This window comes from Ixodes scapularis, unplaced genomic scaffold, assembly GCF_016920785.2.
Source record: "Ixodes scapularis isolate PalLabHiFi unplaced genomic scaffold, ASM1692078v2 ptg001158l_1___fragment_3__unscaffolded, whole genome shotgun sequence".
In the NCBI taxonomy this organism is placed as follows: Eukaryota; Metazoa; Arthropoda; class Arachnida; order Ixodida; family Ixodidae; genus Ixodes; species Ixodes scapularis.
The window spans coordinates 3,120,001-3,127,500 of NW_024610108.1; the positions used below are offsets into that span (position 1 = coordinate 3,120,001).

At 46.3% G+C, this 7,500-nt stretch overlaps 1 non-coding gene across 1 annotated transcript; it reads left to right on the forward strand.

Annotated features, from left to right (window-relative positions):
• Positions 1-5,419: 5,419 nt before the first annotated feature.
• On the forward strand, positions 5,420-7,235 carry LOC120845561. The gene has a single exon (XR_005716763.1). It is a non-coding gene; the product is annotated as a small subunit ribosomal RNA (ribosomal RNA).
• The last annotated feature ends 265 nt before the right edge of the window (positions 7,236-7,500 follow it).

Genomic DNA, 7,500 nt, shown 5'->3' on the forward strand with positions numbered 1-7,500 from the left:
CCATGCGTGTTCATTGCATGTTTTCGCTTGAGGAGATATCCATTTCCACCAGTGAGTAGTGTTCATTCGCCGCCGCTTCATCGCGATGTGCTTTTGACGTCTTTTTGCTTCTCTGTGCCGCCCGCCCTCCGTGCTTTCCGAAGGTGAGCGCATGGTTTCGCTTTGCAGTGCGCGCTCTGCAGCGTGGTGTTGTGGCGTGGTTCCGGTGAAAGTGCCTGTGGGTGACCTCGCGTGCGTCCGTAATTCCCTGCCTTCGGCCTACTCAGCGTGGACGTCATTTCTGTCCAGTGACCTGCTGCTCAGTGCTCAGTGCTCAGTGCTGTGCTTGTGCAAGGCCTCTGGTGTGGGTGCCGTGTCCTACGTTCTACTTGTGCCCCTTATTAATTCATTAATATGTGTCGTGTGTGTGTGTGCTCTTTGAGCAGTTTCCGTTCTTGTGCCGTCCGTCCAGTGAAAGGATTTTTTTATTTTTTTTTATTAAGTTACGGCGCTTGTTTTCGTGCAGCTCTACGTGGTCGTGTCCTCGTACGCAGTGGTGTGTTTGTGGAAAGTCTGTCGTTGTGTTGTGTTGTGCAGTGCAGTGCAGTGCAGTGCAGTGCAGTGCTGTGCGTGCGCCAAAGCCTCTGGATAAAAGAAAAAAAAATATATATATTTATATATATATATATAAATACACATTTTTGTTTTCTAATTTTTTTTTAATTAATTTTACATGTGGTAAGTATGCATGACTTATACCATCCTTTGTATTGATTTATTTGGGTCGTGTCTTTTTTTTCCACATTATTAGCCTTCTTGTTCTCCTCCTCCTCCTCCTGCTTATCATTATTGTAGAAATGTTTTCCTTTTTCTTTTTTCCTCTTTCTTTCTAAGCTTTTAGTTTCCACCAGAGTGTCGAACCGAATTTTTTATTGGTTTGCTTCGATTTGCGGGAGCACAAAAGTAATGTAGGACATTAAAATAGCACAACAAATAGAAGAACAAAAGGTATACAGGACAGGCGCTGATGTTGAACTAGTTTCATTCAGGAAAAGTGAACATGTATATACACACGACAGGCAAAGCAGCACATATTCTTAAGGGTAGAAGATATTTGAGCTGGGATGCTGGTGTCTCCCAGCACGATCAAACCATCCGGGGCTATTGCCGCCTTCTCGGCTGCCCTCGGCACTTATCGTGAATAAAAGCTATATATGTATGTTTACTTTTCCTGGATAAAACTAGTTGAAAGTGAGTGCCTGTCCTGTATACTCCTTGTCCTCGTCTTTTTTGCGCTATTTTATATATTTTACTAAGATGAACCAACAGCGTACCGTATTAAAAAGAAAAAGAAGAAGCTAAAGTGATATTATATTTACCTGGTGCTTCTTTTCGTAATAGGCACTATTTCAAGAGTGCAAACGGGTATCTTTCCATTCATTTGTAGGGTTCGCTTATTTTCAGGTGCCGAGAAATAAATTGCTTTATTTAAATTTGATGGAGCAGTAAATGACAAGCTACATACATATCTGTCTTTCCTTGTTTTTTTTTTTGTGTTATATTTTAGCCTGAATTTAAAAGTTATCAGTCTGTTGGGTCGCCTAAAATACAGGTGATTGGCATTTGAGGTTTTCTTTCTTTACAAGATAATGGTTGATTCAATTTAGCAAGTAAGCATCAATTGTGCTACTTTTTTTTTCCTTCATCTTAAATAGAGCTAAGCAATCAACTCGACATGAAGGCTACTTAATTTGTCGCTTTCTTACCGCCTGTTTTCCGAAACTGTGTGCTTTCTTTTCGTCGTCATCGACTTTGGGCTGCCGCTCCAAGTCCATAGAGCCTTTTTTTTTTTTTCAGCTATCCCTGCCGTACACCCTTGTAGTTCTATTCATCGTCCGACTAATAGACAGTTATATTTTCTTCCGTACAGTTCCAAGTTGGCGGGTCAGTTTCGGTTCGGCTGAAACTAACTCCTCGGTTCCGGTTTTTCGTTCGCATCGGTTTTCGGTTCGACACTCTGGTCTTCACCGTGCATGGCACCCCCCCCCCCTTCCTTCCTTCCTTCCCTCCCTCCCTCCCTCCCTCCCTCCCTCTCTCCCCTCTTCTCCTCCCTGCAAGAAAACAAACTGTCGTTTCGAAATGTTTTCTTACTTGAACTGTGAAGGTTTTCAAGTGCATTTCCTTTCCTCCTTTATTGAGCGCACAATTCTAGAGTGGAACTTCCCTTCTGACATTACAATAAAGTTTCCTGCACAAGGAAGAAAAACCTGCCATTTGACCTCCCTTGTGTGTGCAAAGTGTCAATGTTCCTATATTATGCTTGAACATGGTCTTTTTGTCTTCCTATTTGTCGCAGAAATCATGTATGTGTATGTATGTATGTATATATATATATACCAATATCGCACTTTATGGATTAATCTTGCACGACCTGTGAAAACCACGTATCTCTGGCTTTCCTCACGTTCGATTCTCGAGCAATTTATGAAGCTAGCTTGGGGAGATTGATTTCGCTCGCACACAATTCGAGGCGCGAGGACGGGCATGTACGAACGCCTACGTAGTCGGGACGGTAAACAAAACTTACACAAATTAAAATCCTGCGCAGATAATAAAAGAAAGAGCAACAAAAAAGTATGGGCGTCTTTCTTTACTAATTTCTTTTTTTTTTTTCTTTTTTAGGATTGTAAGCGGACGGGCTTCTTAAACGATACCAAAAAGCGAGACACAATTTGACAAACGGGTCACGTCACAAGAAAGAAAATCCCACATCCTCAAGCGTGTAAAAAATGCACGCAATATCTACAGTACTGGAATTTGAAGCGCTGCCAATCTCGCGTGCACTAGCCCAAATCGCCTTGCTCCCGCTCACGTCAAAGCGACACAGACCTCGTCGGAAAGGTACGCTTTCTGACGCGGTCAGCCGGTTAAAACACTATATATTGTAAAATTCTGTACTTTGGACGTGATTAATTCAGACTGCTTTGCGGCTAACTAAGCGCGCGTTCTTTCCCAATGAAACGAAAGAGCGAGATTAGAAATAGAGGAAATAATTCCCGTGAAAAGAAAGAAATTCGTCTCTTATTGAGCTTGGCAGTAAAGCACGCGACATCTCCAGTATTCCGTTTGAAAGCGCTGCCCGTCGCAAGTGCAGTAGTGTACATTGTTCGGCTCTCGCCCAGTTGAAAGCGCCAGAAAGCCCGTGTCGCCTCGCGACACGGGTAACCGCTAGAAAACACGCACATTTTAAAGTCGCGTGTTTCGCGCTTGATTCCTCGGAAGTACTTTGTGGGAGACGAAGCGGGCGTTCCATGCCAAGGACACGGAAGAGAGAGATTAGAAATAGAGCGAACAATTCGCGTGAAAAGAATAATATTTGTCTCCTATCAAACTTGCCAGAAAAGTAAGCGAGATTTCCAGTATTCCGTTTGAAAGCGCTGCCCGTCGCAAGTGCAGTAGTGTACAGTGTTCGGCTCTCGCCCAGTTGAAAGCGCCAGAAAGCACGTGTCGCCTCGCGACAAAGGTAACCGCTAGAAAACACGCACATTTTAAAGTCGCGTGATTTGCACTTGATTCCTCGGAAGTACTTTGTGGGAGACGAAGCGGGCGTTCCATGCCAAGGACACGGAAGAGAGAGATTAGAAATAGAGCGAACAATTCGCGTGAAAAGAATAATATTTGTCTCCTATCAAACTTGCCAGAAAAGTAAGCGAGATTTCCAGTATTCCGTTTGAAAGCGCTGCCCGTCGCAAGTGCAGTAGGGTAAATTGTTCGGCTCTCGCCCAGTTGAAAGCGCCAGAAAGCCCGTGTCGCCTGGCGACACGGGTAACCGCTAGAAAACACGCACATTTTAAAGTCGCGTGATTTGCACTTGATTCCTCGGAAGTACTTTGTGGGAGACGAAGCGGGCGTTCCATGCCAAGGACACGGAAGAGAGAGATTAGAAATAGAGCGAACAATTCGCGTGAAAAGAATAATATTTGTCTCCTATCAAACTTGCCAGAAGAGTAAGCGAGATTTCCAGTATTCCGTTTGAAAGCGCTGCCCGTCGCAAGTGCAGTAGGGTAAATTGTTCGGCTCTCGCCCAGTTGAAAGCGCCAGAAAGCCCGTGTCGCAAAGCGACACGGGTAACCGCTAGAAAACACGCATCTTTTTCTTTTGTTAATCCCGTGCTTCTCACTTCGTTCCTTGAGAGGACTTTGTTGGGAACTAAGTGGCGGGGCCTTCCAAACGAAACCAATGGTAGAAACAATGAAGTGAGCAAAGAAGAGTAGTGTAAAGAAAGAAAATTGCCTATTATGAAGCCTGCCGTAAACACGCGCGATACCGCGAGCATTCGGATTAAAAGCAGTGACAATCTCACTTACTATAGCGCTCATTGTTCGGCTCTGACACAATTCAAAACGCATGAAACGCCCCGTGTAAATATTGGTTTACTTTGTAATAACAAAGTCGATAAACTTTCTGTTGACCATGTTAACATGAACTGAAAGTCGAAAAGAAGTAATCAGAGTCAAGCAGGGGTCAGCACGTTTTTAATAAAAAGCGAGAAATAATTTTTTTTTATAGGGGTAGGATGTATGTACGTATGTATGTATACATAGAGGCAGACAGGAAAAAAAGAACATTTATATATATATATATATACACACAAACATACATACATACATATATATATATATATATATATATATATATAAGGAGAGAGAGAGGGGAAAAAAATAAGAAAGAAAGAAGGACAAATAAATGATACTGAATAACGAGGAGCCACATAAGTGAGAGACAGTAAGTCAGTCAGTCAGTCACCGAAACTGATAACCACAAACTATGTACAGAATGCTCTTGAAGGATCTTCTTTATACTTATCGGTGCTATTATGTGGAGGTCGGGTCTGTCGAGCGTTAGATTGGTGCGAGCGGCGTCTGACGACGTCGCCGACGCCTTTCGTCGCCGTCTCGGCCGCTGCCTCCGCCGCATGGTCGTTACAGCAAGGTACCTGCGATCTCTGGCGTCTGCCGTTGGGGTCGGTTCTCGGGTGCACCTGTGTCTTGAAAACGAATGCGAGAGGAGGGTGTTTCGGAGCGTCCGCGCTAACCGAACGGTGTGAAATGACGAGTGCGTTCTGACCGAAGGCCGGGGTGCGTCCTCGCGTCCTCACGGGACCTGAAAGCTCGGCAACGCTGCGAAGGCGTCGTCAATGATTTTTTTGGCGTACGACTTTCTGTTGCTACGACGAGAAAGAAATTTATGCGCTTCTTGCCGCGTCGGTACCGACCTCGGTCGGGGATATTCCGGCTGCGCGCTCGAACGTGCTTCATTTCTTCTTGGATTTGGAAGTAATTCCTAAGCGTTGTGTGTGTTTGCGGTTCGTAAGGGGCGCCTGACGGTGGCCCCGCGTCCGCGCGTTGGTAGGGTTTTGGGCGACCCACCACGAAAAGATTACCTGGTTGATCCTGCCAGTAGTCATATGCTTGTCTCAAAGATTAAGCCATGCATGTCTAAGTACATGCCGAAACAAGGCGAAACCGCGAATGGCTCATTAAATCAGTTATGGTTCCTTAGATCGTTTCTTCCTACTTGGATAACTGTGGCAATTCTAGAGCTAATACATGCAGTGAGCCCGAAGCCCCTCGGGGCGACGGGTGCTTTTATTAGACCAAGATCAATCGGGCTTCGGTCCGTTTTGTGTGGTGACTCTGGATAACTTTGTGCTGATCGCACGGCCACGAGCCGGCGACGTTTCTTTCAAGTGTCTGCCTTATCAACTGTCGATGGTAGGTTATGCGCCTACCATGGTTGTTACGGGTAACGGAGAATCAGGGTTCGATTCCGGAGAGGGAGCCTGAGAAACGGCTACCACATCCAAGGAAGGCAGCAGGCGCGCAAATTACCCACTCCCGGCACGGGGAGGTAGTGACGAAAAATAACAATACGGGACTCTTTTGAGGCCCCGTAATTGAAATGAGTACACTCTAAATCCTTTAACGAGGATCCATTGGAGGGCAAGTCTGGTGCCAGCAGCCGCGGTAATTCCAGCTCCAATAGCGTATACTAAAGTTGCTGCGGTTAAAAAGCTCGTAGTTGGATCTCAGTTACAGGCGGGAAGTGCGTGGACACCACGTTACGGCCCGTGCTGAACATCATGCCTGTCGTGGCTTGGTTCCCTTCATCAGGTGCCTTGCTTTGGCCGGCGCGTTTACTTTGAAAAAATTAGAGTGCTCAACGCAGGCGATTCGCCTGAATAACAGTGCATGGAATAATAGAACAAGATCCTGTTTCTGTTCTGTTGGTTTTTGGAATACAGGATAATGATTAAGAGGGACAGACGGGGGCATTCGTATTGCGGCGCTAGAGGTGAAATTCTTGGACCGTCGCAAGACGAACTACTGCGAAAGCATTTGCCAAGAATGTTTTCATTGATCAAGAACGAAAGTTAGAGGTTCGAAGGCGATCAGATACCGCCCTAGTTCTAACCATAAACGATGCCAACCAGCGATCCGCCTGAGTTACTCAAATGACTCGGCGGGCAGCTTCCGGGAAACCAAAGTATTTGGGTTCCGGGGGAAGTATGGTTGCAAAGCTGAAACTTAAAGGAATTGACGGAAGGGCACCACCAGGAGTGGAGCCTGCGGCTTAATTTGACTCAACACGGGAAAACTTACCCGGCCCGGACACTGGGAGGATTGACAGATTGAGAGCTCTTTCTTGATTCGGTGGATGGTGGTGCATGGCCGTTCTTAGTTGGTGGAGCGATTTGTCTGGTTAATTCCGATAACGAACGAGACTCTAGCCTATTAAATAGGTGCGTGGTTCTCTGCACCTTGCACCCTTCTTAGAGGGACAAGCGGCTCCTAGCCGCACGAAACAGAGCAATAACAGGTCTGTGATGCCCTTAGATGTCCGGGGCCGCACGCGCGCTACACTGAAGGAAGCAGCGTGTTTTTATCCCTGTCTGTAAAGACTGGGTAACCCGTGGAACCTCCTTCGTGATTGGGATAGGGGCTTGCAATTGTTCCCCTTGAACGAGGAATTTCCAGTAAGCGCGAGTCATAAGCTCGCGTTGATTACGTCCCTGCCCTTTGTACACACCGCCCGTCGCTACTACCGATTGAATGATTTAGTGAGGTCTTCGGACCGATACCCGGAGCGGCCTTTCGGTTGCGCCGGTGTGTTGGAAAGATGACCAAACTTGATCATTTAGAGGAAGTAAAAGTCGTAACAAGGTTTCCGTAGGTGAACCTGCGGAAGGATCATTACCGGATGTTATTTGGCATCGTTTTGTCTTCTTCCTCTTGTACGGGGAATGGACTCGATGTGCGAATTTATCTGGCGCCGATCCCGACCAAGCTTGGATGCCGTCGGGACGGCACAAAAAAAAAACAACTGTGGTTCGGATGTGCCTTTTTCTTTGGGTGGCCTCCGTTCCTTTCGATGATGCGTCCAGCGGGAGCCCTCTGCTGCCTCGATTGAGAGGAGATTTCAAGTGCACCGGGACAATCCGCGGGTTACAAAAGGCGCATC